Genomic DNA, 15,208 nt, shown 5'->3' with positions numbered 1-15,208 from the left:
CCAACAATTGACACACACAACTTTATCCACCAAAACTACACAATCCTCTGTGCCATGCCCTCCTTCACGCTTCCCACATCTGGGAATCTCCCTCCTACACACTGCTGCGTCATTACCATAAACATTGTACCTGAAACACCGTAATGGGTTCGGGACAAAAGCTCTCAAGGTATAATTGACGCATCCTAACTTGTCTTTATCTGGTAAAAACTCTGTATCAAAACTGAGCAGTACAGACTGTGTCTTCTCTGTTTTACCACACTCTCCACCGGGTCTGTGTGTGTGTGTCTGTGTCGGTTGTTGAAAATAAGAGATAAGAGATTTGGAGCTTTACTGATCAGTTACCATACCAACTGTCTTAGCCGTGGCGATTGGCTCATTTCAATGGGACGGTTTGGGGATGGGGTGCGCCTTGGGTAATGGGTAGACCTGTGATACACACCCTAACCTCATAAAAACTTCAGATGTGTGTGTGTGTGTGTGTTAATGTGTTCTGTGCTCACTCAGCTTGTGTGTTAAGTGAAGTTAATCTTCAAAGCTCTTCCTATTATTACCCAGTGACTATATCCATCAGAATATGACAGAAGCCGACACGTGGCCTGATTCCACCCGCCTAACTCTAATTATTCAGTCTAATTCTAAATTATATTTCTAATGTATTCTACACATGTGATTAAACCTGGTCACATCCTTCCCTGTCTAACAGTATAAGTGTTATTGTTCTGTTGTAGGTTCTCAAATCAATAATAGGAACTGGAGATAGCTCTCTCAACCAGTCAGATATGTAGTAAAGCCCTTGTGTTGCCATGACAACCGGGTGTTGGTAAAATCAGTACTGCACCATGTGGCTCTTGTAAAGCAGGCAAAGGTGAATTACAAGACAGGTATATAACAACAGGAACATAAAGACATGGACAGGTTCTCTCTGTGTGTGTGTGTGTGTGTGTGTGTGTGTGTGTGTGTGTGTGTGTGTGTGTGTGTGTGTGTGTGTGTGTGTGTGTGTGTGTGTGTGTAGGGTTGGGGAATAACGAATTAGCCTACATGTACAGTACCAGTCAAAAGTTTGGACACACCTACACATTCAAGGATTTTTCTTTATTTTTACTCTTTTCTACACTGTAGAATAATAGTGAAGACATCAAAACTATTAAATAACACATATGGAATCATGCAGTAACAAAATAAGTTTTAAACAAATGAAAATATGTTTTATATTTGAGACTCTTCAAAGTAGCCACCCTTAACCTTGATGACAGCTTTGCACACTCTTAGCATTCTCTCAACCAGCTTCACTTGGAATGCTTTTCCAACCGTCTTGAAGGAGTTCCCACATATGCAGAGCACTTGTTGGCTTGATTTTCCTTCGCTCTGCGGTCCAACTCCTCCCGAACCATCTCAATTGGGTTGAGGTCGGGTGATTGTGAAGGCCAGGTCATCTAATGCAGCACTCCATCCCTCCTTTTCTTGGTCAAATAGCCCTTACACAGTCTGTAGGTGTGTTTTGGGTCATTCTCCTGTTGAAAAACAAATGATAGTGCCACAATGCAAACCAGATGGCATGGCGTATCGCTGCAGAATGCTTTGGTAGCCATGCTGGTCAAGTGTTCCTTGAATTATAGATCAATCACAGACAGTGTCACCAGCAAAACCCCCCCACACCACCTCCTCCATGCTTCATAGTGGGAACCACACATCCACCTCCTCTGCATCTCACAAAGACACAAGGTTGGAACCAAAAATCAAATATTTGGACAGATTTCCACCAGCCTAATGTCCATTGCTTGTTTCTTCTTGGCCCAAGCAAGTCTCTTCTTCTTATTGGTGTCCTTTAGTAGTGGTTTCCTTGCAGCAATTCAACCATGAAGGCCTGATTCACACAGTCTCCTCTGAACAGTTGATGTTGAGATGTGTCTTTTACTTGAACTCTGTGAATCATTTATTTGCGCTGCAATCTGAGGTGCAGTTAACTCTAAGTAATATGTCCTCTGCAGGTAACTATGGGTCTTCCTTTCTTGTGGCGGACTTCATGAGAGCCAGTGTCATCATAGCGCTTGATGGTTTTTGCAACTGCACTTAAAGAAACTTTCAAAGTTCTTGACATTTTCCGGATTGACTGAAACATTTAAGAACAAATACTAGTCGAATAAGACATGGGAGAGATGACGAATTTTGGCAAATAGATTTATTCATAAACTAATACACTTGAAACAAATAGTCAAACCCAAAAACTGCAGACATTACTAGGCTAAACTGACAACAGAGTGAAGAGCAGAAATCTCAACTAGTAAGCAAGTCGCAGCAATGGAGAATTGAGTGTGTCAAACCGCCATAAAAAATCAAATGAAACGCAGCCTGACGTGATCATTGACAGCTGCCTTGAAGGACACAAATAAAACATGCTTTCTGCAACTTAGATCAGTGACATTTAGGCTAAACTGACAACAGAGTGAAGAGCAGAAATCTCAACTATTCTGGCAGGGGGTAGATTTTTGGCACAACCCCCGGAACAAAAAGTGAGAGCAAGAAGGGGTGACCTGCAGAGCTCTGAGGTACCATGGGAAAATAAAATCACTTTATAATGAAGCATTGCATATCATCGCAATTGCGTAGTGGAATAGAGCAGTAGCCTAGAGTAGAGGCACTTACAGACGTTGCACACACGGGGAACATTTTTAGTAGTCTAGGATCCCGTAAAAAAATTTGTCCTTTTATCAAAGAAGCACAAATGAGTGACACTGACAAACAGAATCTGAGATCAATGAAAACGATCATCAATAGCCTAGGCCTAGGTGTGTAGAGACACCCATATTGTAGGCTACAGTATGAGGAGGAAATTACAGTCCTAAAAATGCCTGCCAGTTTCACTGACTCACCACCCAATGATGCACAGCTAACTCATGCATTCGCGCCAAAGGCCCATCTCTCTCATTTATCTTATTTTGGTAGCCTACAGCATAAGGATTAGTCTTCTATTTTCAGCAGGAGCCATTTGCTTTCCAACCTGTGTTTTCCCGTGATTGTAGGCTATTTGAAATATTGCAAATGGCCTTTTTTGTCTGCATGCAGTTCACTGACCGATTTGTCACAAGTGTCCGCCTGTAAGCTATGTCTTGTAATTAGGCTACAGTCAATCCACACCTAGGAACATTTTTAAAAGAAGCTATTGATCCTTTGTGGCTAAATTATAGGCCTTCGTACGGTGTAGTAGGCTATTCTGAATTATTTAATTTCTTTCAGAAGAGACAGCAGTAATCTAGTTCTATAACTTTGGCAAATTTATCAGGGGTACTGCAGCTCCTCCAGAATACGTTGCCCGGCTATGATTCTATAGGCCTAAGAAAATAAATGATGAAGTTCAACACTGGAGAGATGAGAGTTGCAGGCTCATGTCTATCAGAGCAAAGAGAGGGGGAGCGATCATATAAAGTGAATCTCATTCTAGTTCTGCGAGAGATACAGTTGAACATCTCACACAGCTACTACGACGTGTTGGTCTCAAACATAGGGTTTGTTGTGCAAACCATAAGACCAGGCACAAATTAAGAGAAGAATTAAGAAAGACTCAACTCAAATGAACTCTGATCGCTTTTATTCGTATTTTGACAATACAAAAAGTGAAGGAAAAAAATGAATGCATGAGAGGTACCGGATCCGGCCAATCAAGTTCCGGAAATAAAACAGTCATAAAAGGAGAGGAACAGGATCTGGCTCAAATTAAACACTGTTGATAGGGCGAATCCCACTGCTGCTCTCACATTTAGCTATTTGCACCTTAGGCATTGTGGTTGTTGTGGATGGCTGTTCACAAGCGTATAGCCTGTTTGTATTTTAACACAATAATGGTTGAATTCAAGAAGTTTAAGCTGCCTATCAATCATTGTTTTTGCGAACAGTGGACAGCCAGTGAAAAACAGCGCAGTTACAAGTTTGAGGGAGTTCCTACCTTCTAAACTCCTCCATGGTATTGTGCTCCATACTGTCAAAATCAAGTTTATTGCTCAATCTAATTCGCACTGGGGGAAAAAAATCCTTAGGCCTAAAGGACTCGCACACTTTTGATAGACTGTAGTTGCTACATCCATTTCTGGACTGATAAATGAATGATATACCTGTATACCCATTGATTCTTGAAGAATATAACTTATAAATGCCTCATGAGCTTAGTTCAACTGCTCAACTTCGTTCACCCCATGGTAACTGAACATTTAAGCTTGTTTGTCCTCCAATGTTTGTAAACATCGTAAATGTAAACAAATACTGTATAGCCTCAGAACATGGTTATTAAAACAATAATTTTGATATCATTTGATATCCTTGCATCCATGGCTCTGTCTATTAATCTGACAGTGGTTACATTTATCCAGGCCCTGGAGGTGTCTTCTGTAGACAAAAACAACAAAACACATTTTGCTTCAACATTCATGAGGAGTCCTATGCCCTGAAGTCTGTGGATGAAACAAAATCGGTAAAAAACACGAGTAGTTTTACTAATCTCTCTCTCTAAAAAAAGTTTCCATACTTTAATTAAAGGGGAGATCAAGCTGATCCTAACTGTTATAGGCCTATTTCTATTTTGCCCTGTTTATCAAAAGTGTTGGATCAACTGACTGGCTTTGTCACGGCCTGGCCTTAGTTCCTTTTTTTAAGTCTCTGTTTTAGTTTGGTCAGGGCGTGAGTTGGGGTGGACATTCTATGTTTTGTAGTCTAGGTTTTTCTATTTCTGTGTTTGGCCTGGTATGGTTACCAATCAGAGGCAGCTGTCGATCGTTGTCTCTGATTGAGAATCATACTTAGGCAGCCTGTTTGTCCACTATGATTTGTGGGTAGTTGTTTTCTGTCTCTGTATCCTTACTAGACAGAACTGTTTCAGTCTCGGTCATTCACGGTTGTTGTTTTTTGTCATACAGTGCTCAGTTTCTTTATTAAATGTACCATGGACGCTTACCACGCTGCGTTTTGGTCCGATCTTTCATACTCCTCGTCAGAAGAGGAGGAGAACCGTTACAGGCTTTCTTCATGTCTATAGTATTCTCTCTGGTATGGAATCTGGTTTCGGCTCAGGTTATGGATGTGTCACAGCAACCTGAAAGGTCCTAAATGATGTCACCATTGCCCTTGATTCTAAGCAATGTTGTGCTGCTATTTTTATTGACTTGGCCAAAGCTTTTGATACGGTAAATCATTCCATTCTTGTGGGCCGGCTAAGGAGTATTGGTGTCTCTGAGGAGTCTTTGGCCTGGTTTTCTATCTACCTCTTTCAAAGAGTGCAGTGTATAAAGTCAGAAAATCTGTCTCAGCCACTGCCTGTCACCAAAGGAGTACCCCAAGGCTCAATCCTAGGCCAAACTCTCTTCTCAATTTACATCAACAACATAGCTCAGGCAATAGGAAGTTCTCTCATCCATTTATATGCAGATTATAAAGTCTTGTACTTAGCTGGCCTCTCCCCAGATGTTTTGTTAAACGCTCTACAACAAAGCTTTCTTAGTGTCCAACAAGCGTTCTCTGCCCTCAACCTTGTTTTGAACACCCCAAAAACAAAGGTCATGTGGTTTGGTGAGAAGAATACCCCTCTCCCCACCGGTGTGATTAATACCTCAGAGGGTTTAGAGCTTGAGGTAGTCACCTCATACAAGTACTTGAGAGTATGGCTAGATGGTACACTGTACTTCTCTCAACACATATCAAAGCTGCAGGCTAAAGTTAAATCTAGACTTGGTTTCACACCTCTTTCACCCCAGCTGCCAAACTAACCCTGATTCAGATGACCATCCTACCCATGCTAGATTACGGAGATATAATTTATAGATCAACAGGTAAGGGTGATCTAGTGGCTAGATGTTCTTTATCATTCGGCCATCAGATTTACCACCAATGCTCCTTATAGGACACACCACTGCACTCTACTCCTCTGTACACTGGTCATCTCTGTATACCTGTTGCAATACCCACTGGTTGATGCTTATTTATAAAACCCTCTTCAGCCTCACTATCTGAGATACCTACTGCAGCCCTCATCCTCCACATGCAACACTCATTCTGTCAGTCACATTCTGTTAAAGGTCCCCAAAGCACACACTTCCCTGGGTCACTCGACTTTTCAGTTTGCTGCAGCTAGTGACTGGAACGAGTTGTAATGTTGTGTTGCTACTGTACCATGCTATGTTGTCATGTGTTACTGCCATGCTATGTTGTCTTAGGTCTCTCTTTATGTAGTGTCGGGGTGTGTCTCTTGTCGTGATGTGTGCTTTGTCCTATATTTTAATTTGATTTTTAATCCCAGCCACCATCCCCGCAGGAGGCCCTTTGCATTTTGGTAGGCCGTCATTGTAACTAAGAATTTGTACTTAATTAACTGACTTGCCTAGTTAAATAAAGTTTCAATAAAATACAAATAAATATATAACCAAAACACAGGAGGCTGGTGGCACCTTAACTGGGGAGGACGGGCTCGTGGTAATGCCTGGAGCGGAATAGGTGGAATGTTATCAAAAACATCAAACATATGGTTTCCATGTGTTTGATGCCATTCCATTCGCACCGTTCCAGTAATTATTATGAGCCGTCCTCCCCTCAGCAGCCTCTACTGACAAAAAGGATTATATTGCTTGTTATCACTTGCTTCATGTGTGGAACCAGTGATGTATATAAACCCTAGATGACTTTCAGGGGCGCTGTATTAAAGCCACCACGCAGCCATTTTGGTACTTCTACTCCATTGTAAAAAAAGATTTTGGAAGCTATAAAAATGCATTTATTAACATCTACATTAATTTTTGCCAAGTACATTCTATTACAGACGCCTTATTAATGCATACTTTTGTGTTTTGTGAACTAAATTATATACATTACCGTTCAAATGTTTGGGGTCACTTTAGAAATGTCCTTGTTTTTTAAAGAAAAGCACAATTTTTGTCCATTAAAATAACATCAAACTGATCAGAAATATAGTGTAGACATTGGTAATGTTGTAAATAACTATTGTAACTATATATGGAATATCTACATAGGTGTACAGAGGCCCATTATCAGCAACCATCACTCCTGTGTCCCAATGGCATGCTGTGTTAGCTAATCTAAAGTTATGATTTTAAAAGGAAAGAAAACCCTTTTGCAATTATGTTAGCACAGCTGAAAACTGTTATCCTGATTAAAAAAGCAATACAACTGGCCTTCTTTAGACTAGTTGAGTATCTGGAGCATCAGCATTTGTCGGTTCGATAACAGGCTCAAAATGGCCAGAAACAAAGAGCTTTCTTCTGAAATTCGTCGGTCTATTCTTGTTCTGAGAAATGAAGGCTATTCCATGCGAGAAATTGCCAAGAAACTGAAGATCTCGTACAATGCAAACTGGCTCTAAGCAGAATAGAAAGAGGAGTGGGATTCCCCGGTGCACAACTGAGCAAGAGGACAAGTACATTAGTGTCTAGTTTGAGAAACAGATGCCACACAAGTCTTGAACTGGCAGCTTCATTAATATTTCCCGCAAAAAACAGTCTCAACGTCAACAGTGAAGAGGCGACTCTAGGATGCTGGCCTTCTAGGTAGAGTTGCAAAGAAAAAGCCAAATCTAAGACTGGCCAATAAAAATAAATGATTAAGATGGGCAAAAGAAAACAGACACTGGACAGAGGAACTCTGCTAAGAAGACCAGCCTCCCGGAGTCCTCAACTGGCAGCTTCCCTAAATAGTACCCGCAAAACACCAGTCCCAACGTCAACAGCAAAGAGGCGACACCGGGATGAGTACTAATGCTAACACTGCAACACCTAACACTTTAATAATGCTTACATATTTTACATTACTCATCTCATATATATATATATATATATATATATATATATATATATATATATATATATATATATATATATATATATATATATATATATATATACTGCATCCTATTCTATTCTACTGTATCTTATGCCGCTCTGACATTGCTCATCTACAGTTGAAGTCTGAAGTTTACATACAACTTAGCCAAATACATTTAAACTCAAGTTAATATTCCCTAGTAAATATTCCCTGTTTTAGGTCAGTTAGGATCACCACTTTATTTTAAGAATGTGAAATGTCAGAATAATAGTAGAGAGAATGACTTATTTCACATTTGATTTATATCATCACATTCCCAGTGGGTCAGAAATGTACATACACTCAATTAGTATTTGGTAGCATTGCCTTGAAATTGTTTAACTTGGGTCAAACGAGCTGGTGTAACTGAATCAGGTTTGTAGGCCTCCTTGCTTGCACACTCTTTTTCCGTTCTGCCCACACATTTTCTATAGGATTGTGGTCAGGGCTTTGTTGTCCTTAAACCATTTTGTCACAACTTTGGAAGTATGCTTGGGGTCATTGTCCATTTGGAAGACCCATTTGAAACCCAGCTTTAACTTCCTGACTGATGTCTTGAGATTATTATATCCACATAATTTTTCTTTCTCATGCTGCCATCTATTTTGTGATGTGCACTAGTCCCTCCTGCAGCAAAGCACCCCCACAACATGATGCTGCCACCCCCGTGCTTCATGGTTGGGATGGTGTTCTTCGGCTTGCAAGTCTCCTCCAAACTTAAAGATTGTCATTATGGCCAAACAGTTCTATTTTTGTTTCATCAGATCAGAGGACATTTTTCCAAAAAGGATGATCTTTGTCCCCATGTGCAGTTGCAAACTGTAGTCTGGCTTCTTTATGGCGGTTTTAGAGCAGTGGCTTCTTCCTTGCTGTGCAATATAGGTGTCGGTATAGGACTTGTTTTGCTGTGGATATAAATACTTTTGTAACTGTTTCCTCCAGCATCTTCATAAAGTCCTTTGCTGTTGTTCTGGGATTGATTTGCACTTTTCACACCAAAGTATGTTCATCTCTAGGAGACAGAACACATCTCCTTCCTGAGTGGTATGACGGCTGCGTGGTTCCATGGTGTTTATACTTGCATGCTATTGTTTGTACAGATGAACGTGGCACCTTCAGGCTTTTAGAAATTGCTCCCAAGGATAAACCAGACTTGTGGAGGTCTACAATTTTTTCTTTTTTTGATTTCCCCATGATGTCAAGCAAAGAGGCACTGAGTTGAAAGGTAGGCCTTGAAATACATCCACAGGTACACCTCAAATTGACTCAAATGATGTCAATTAGCCTAACAGAAGCTTCTAAAGCCATGACATCATTTTATGGAATGTTCCAAGCTGTTTAAAGGCACAGTCAACTTAGTGTATGTAAACTTTCTAACCCACTGGAATTGTGATACAGTGAATTATAAGTGAAATAATTGTTGGAAAAATGACTTGTGTCATGCACAAAGTAGATGTCCTAACCGACTTGCCAAAACTATAGTTTGTCAACAAGAAATTTGTGGAGTGGTTGAAAAACGAGTTTTAATGACTCCAACCTAAGTGTATGTAAACTTCGGACATCAATTGTATGTTTCCATTAACTTGATCAGTGATTTTTTTTCAGATGTTTAGAACGTTTGCATAGAAATTATATGTGACATGCAACAATTCCATTGAACTGTCTTGTGTTTATAAAAACAGCTTGACTTTGTCACACCTTAAAAATATATATTTTTTGCAGAAACCTAGAATTTCGAGTAACAATGATGTGGTTGAAGTGTTTCCATTATCCTATTAGTCAAATTGTGCATTAATAAAGTGGTGAAACCCTGCCCACCTATCTTTCACATCTCAGGTAGGCTGTAAAAGCCAGCATGGAAAGAAAGCAAGAATTGACTAATAGCTTATTTGTCATATTCTAATAATTCTCATGTGCCTACTTGTACTCACGTTGACCTAGATCTGAAGCAGTTGGATGAAGAAACTTAAATTCTGAAGCAATTTAGGCATTCTTGAGAGTCTTTGTATTGAAAATAAACATTATTTTATAGTTAAATAAATATATTTTTCAAGCAGTACCCATTTAGAATTAAATGTGGAGTGGAGCTTTATAGTTACGTGAAAATATCACTTGACCCACATTTTTATTTATTTTGTATTTTTTTATTTCACCTTTATTTAACCAGGCAGGCCAGTTGAGAGCAAGTTCTCATTTACAGCTGCGACCTGGCCAAGATAAAGCAAAGCTGTGTGACAAAAACAACAACACAGAGTTACACATAAACAAACGTACAGTCAATAACACAATAGAAAAATCTATGTACAGTGTGTGCAAATGTAGAAAAGTAGGGAGGTAAGGCAATAAATAGGCCATAGAGGAGCAATAATTACAATTTAGCATTAACACTGGAGTGATAGATGTGCAGATGATGATGTGCAAGTAGAGATACTGGAGTGCAAAAGAGCAACAAAAAAAGTAACAATATGGGGATGAGGTAGTTGGGTGTGCTATTTACAGATTGACTGTGTACAGGTACAGTGATCGGTGAGCTGCTCTGACAGAAGTTAGAGAGGGAGATATAAGACTCCAGCTTCAGTGATATAAAAAAAATAGTTCCAGCCCTTAGCAGCAAGAGAACTGGAAGGACAGGTGGCCAAAGCAGGTGTTGACTTTGGGGATGACCAGTGAGATATACCTGCTGGTGGAGTGCATGCTACGGGTGGGTGTTACTATGGTGACCAGTGAGCTGAGATAAGGCTGGGCTTTACCTAGCAAAGACTTGTAGATGACCTGGAGCCAGTGGGTTTGGCGACGAATATGTAGTGAGGACCAGCCAACGAGAGCATACAGGTCGCAGTGGTGGGTAGTATATGGGGCTTTGGTGACAAAACAGATGGCACTGTGATAGACTACATCCAGTTTTCTGAGTAGAGTGTTGGAGGCTATTTTGTAAATGACATCGCCGAAGTCAAGGATCGGTACGAGGGTATATTTAGCAGATGAGTGAAGGAGGCTTTGTTGCGAAACAGGAAGCCAATTCTAGATTTAATTTTGGATTGGAGATGATTAATGTGAGTCTGGAAGGAGAGTTTACAGTATAATCAGACACCTAGGTGTTTATAGTTGTCCACATATTCTAAGTCAGAACCGTCCAGAGTAGTGATACTAGTCGGGCGGGTGGGTGCGGGCAGCAATCGGTTGAAGAGCATGCATTTAGTTTTACTAGCGTTTAAAAGCAGTTGGATGCCACGGAAGGAGTGTTGTATGGTATTGAAGCTCGTTTGGAGGTTTGTTAACACAGTGTCCAAAGAAGGGCCAGATGTGTACAGAATGGTGTCATCTGCGAAGAGGTGGATCAGAGAATCACCAGCAGCAAGAGCGACATCATTGATATATGCAGAGAAAAGAGTCGGCCCATGAATTGAACCCTGTGGCGGAGAGGCAAGACTATTGAGTCTGTCGCTAAGAATGCGGTGATTGACAGAGTCGAAAGCCTTGGCCAGGTCATGAAGACAGCTGCACAGTACTGTCTTTTATCGATGGCGGTTATTATATCGTTTAGGACCTTGAACGTGGCTGAGGTGCACACATGACCAGCTCGGAAACCAGATTGCATAGTGGAGACGATACGGTGCAATTCGAAAAGGTCGGTGATCTGTTTGTTAACTTTTAGAAAGATTTTAGAAAAGCAGGGCAGGATGGATATTGGTCTGTAACAGTTTGGGTCTAGAGTGTCTACCCCTTTGAAGAGGGGGATGACCGCGGCAGCTTTCCAATCTTTGGGGATAATGCCATTAGGAAGACGCATGTGTAGCCGGGTGATAATAGTGTCCAATGAGTAGCACTAGATGAGTCAGGGAGCCAATTCCGTAGTCGCTGCTAAGCTAGGTGAGCTGGAGACACGGCGATTCAGACAGCTAACATCCGGCGACATGGTAACAGGAAGAGCCTGTTGAGACCACCTCAGACGGTAACGTTGGCAGATCAGTCGTGATGGATCGGCGGGGCTCCGTGTCGGAAGTACAGGGTACAGGCCAATTGGCAAAAGAGGTAATGTAGCCCAAGAATCCGATGATGGATCTCTTTAACTAGCCGGGAGATGGGCCTAGCTCAAGGCTTGCTTAGGGCTAACTGGTGCTTGCTTCGGGACAGAGACGTTATCAAGGAGTAGTTTTGGGGTTTGTTCCTTGTTCTGTGTCAATCATTGACTCATTGATGAAATTAGCATTCAGACAATATCTTTAATTAAATCAATCAAAAACCTTTATTAATGCAATTGCAGACAGAAGTTGACAACAGGAACATAGCACGCATGTTTCCGAGTATGTTCTGCAAAATAGTAAAAGGTCCAAGATATTTTATTAAGCCTGAAGTCCAGCCTTAGTGATGTCACTGCCTACGTCATTACCTTCTACTCATGAGACCAAGCCCATGCCTACACAGCTAAACAAACAAGAGTTTCAGTGTTATCTAAAGGCTCAGCAGTGAATGTCCACTCCCTAAGTTGATTTATGGTGGAATGTCTGACTAGTCTCTTATCTTTTTCACTCCCCAGCAGCGTTCTTTCTCAGTCACACATCTCTCAGACTGTTTATGAGGCAGAGACTAGAAAATACTGTGGATCAATATTAAACCTTATAATGAATATATATATATATATATATATAATTGTTAATCTGTAGTCTTGGGCCCTATAAATGTAATTGTCCTGCTGTGTAGGCATGTTTTACTATGAATACACCATAAACATAATCAATTATTATAATACATAAAACATTTGGTACAGCCCCTATCATGACCCCAAGGTGAACCCGACAGTAGCCACTCGGATAGCAGCTAACTAGCTCCGATAATCCGGTGTAAAGGTTCAGAGCTTGCGGAGATGTGGTAAAGAAAAAGCAGTCCCATATGCTCTGGGTTGATATCGCGCTGTGCAGACTGGCAGGAATTTACCGAGTTGAGGCTGGCTGATGTCAGAGTTAATGGTGAAGACCGCTAGCAGTGGAAAACTGACTACTAGCTAGTAGCTAGTTAGCTGGCTAGAGCCTCTGAAGGGGGTTCCGGTTCTAAAGTATAAAAATAGCAGATCCGTACCACATTGGGTGAGGTGGATTGAAGGAGAGCATATTCAGTCCGTAGATGGAAAGTGAGGTTAAGCGAGAATAAAATATATATAAAATATATACGAAGAAAACAATATATACATGGGACAGGACGGGACAAGACAAAGACACAAGTCTGACTGCTACGCCATCTTGGAACAATTTTTCACATAGGCATACCTTCAAAATTATTTGGCTATCCTAATTTATTTTTTAAAACACTGTTTCCATGATCAATTTTTCACATAGGCATACCTTCAAAATTATTCAGCTATCCTAATAAAAAAATGTAAACACTGTTTCCATCATCATCATCAATAAATAAAGTTTGACAAAAGACAAATCCACCCCGTAGAACGGATAAAAAAGTATTCTATCTCTAGAAAATTTATCCTACACGGCTGTTTCCATTACACATGTCGCAATTATCTTTTTTGCAACATTGCTTTTGACAGACGAAACCAGGGTCAATGAAAACCTGCCTGACTGTAATTCAAAGTTACAGTCAGGGATGGGCAAGAAACTACAAATTATAAAATACAATCACAAAATAGCATTAAGATCAATATGTCAATATAAAAGAAGTAACTATCTGGCCCAAACAGTAACAATATTCTCAAAGTAACAGTTACCGAAATGTTTTACCGTGATATGTTGTTGTTTGTCTACCTTAGTTGAATGCACTGACTGTAAGTCACTCTGGATAAGAGTGTCTGCTAAATGACCAGAATATACTGTAAATGTATATGTGAAAATGAACATACCAAAATTAACTGCATAGCACACTGGGTATTATTACTGACCGTATTTCAGGGCAGAGCTCATTGGAATAATACTCAGCATGCTTTGCAATTGTTCATTTTTACATTGAACAGAAATATAAATGCAACGTGCAACAATTTCAAAGATTTTACTGAGTTACAGTTCATATAAGGAAATAAGTAAATTCAAAATAATTTATTAGGCCCTAATCTATGGATTTCACATGACTGGGCAGGGGTGCAGCCATGGGTGGGCTTTTGAGAGCATAAACCCACCCACTTGAATGCCAAGCCAAACCAATCAGAATGAGTTTTTCCCCACAAAATGGTTTAGGACCTGATCTATGGCTTTCACATTATTAGTATTTTATTGTTCCCAGCACAAGGTGCACCTGTGTAATGATTATGCTGTTTAATCAGCTTCTTAATATGCCACACCTGTCAGGTGGATGAATTATCTTGGCAAAGGAGAAAAGGATCAACACTTTAAATGTTGCATTTGTATTTTTGTTAAGCATATTATACTTTTAGATACAGAGAACAGACTACTGGAATGTGTGTTAGAATAATACTATTGCATCCATGTTTGGTATCTGATATGCACCTTGTTCTCTGGTGATAACTTTGATTCCATCTATATGGATGTGTGATATGTCTTCAGAAAGTATTCATACCCCTTGACCCATTCCACATGTTGTTGTGTTACAGCCTGAATTCAAAATTGATTAAATATATTTGATTCACCCATCTACACACAATACACAATAATGACAGATTGAAAACATGTTTTTCTAAATTTTAGCAAATGTATTGAAAATTAAATACAGAAATATCTAATTTACATAAGTATTCAAACCCCTGAGTCAATACGTATTCAAGTAAGTCTCTAAGAGCTTTGCACACCTGTATTGTACAATATTTGCACATTATTATTATTATTATAAATTCTTCAAGCTCTGTCAAGTTGGATGTTGATCATTGCTAGAATGCCATTTCAAGTCTTTTCAAGCCACAGATTCTGAAGTAGATTTCAGTCAAAGCTGTAACTCAGGAACAGTCAATGTTGTCTTGGTAAGCAACTCCAGTGTATATTTAGTGATTTAGGTTACTGTCCTGCTGAAAGGTGAATTTGTCTCCCAGTGTATGTTGGAAAGCAGACTGAACCAAGTTTTCTAGGATTTTGCCTGTGCTTAGCTCTTTTCCATTTATTATTATCCCCCCAAAAACCTCCCTAGTCGCTGCCGATAACAAGCATACTCATAACATGATGCAGCCACCACCATACTTGAAAATATGAAGTGTGGTCCTCAGTGATGTGTTAATGCTTTGTATTCAGGACATAAAGTTTGTTTTCAGGACATAAAGTCATTTGTTTGCCACGATTCTTGTAGTTTTATTTTAGTGCCTTATTGCAAACAGCATGCATGATTTGGAATATTTTTATTCTGTACACGCTTCCTTCTATTCACTCTATCATTTAGGTTAGTATTGTGGAGTAACTACAAT

This window comes from Oncorhynchus gorbuscha, linkage group LG07, assembly GCF_021184085.1.
Source record: "Oncorhynchus gorbuscha isolate QuinsamMale2020 ecotype Even-year linkage group LG07, OgorEven_v1.0, whole genome shotgun sequence".
Lineage (NCBI taxonomy): Eukaryota > Metazoa > Chordata > Actinopteri > Salmoniformes > Salmonidae > Oncorhynchus > Oncorhynchus gorbuscha.
The sequence above is the reverse complement of the archived record's forward strand: the minus strand, read 5'-3'. Positions refer to the sequence as shown.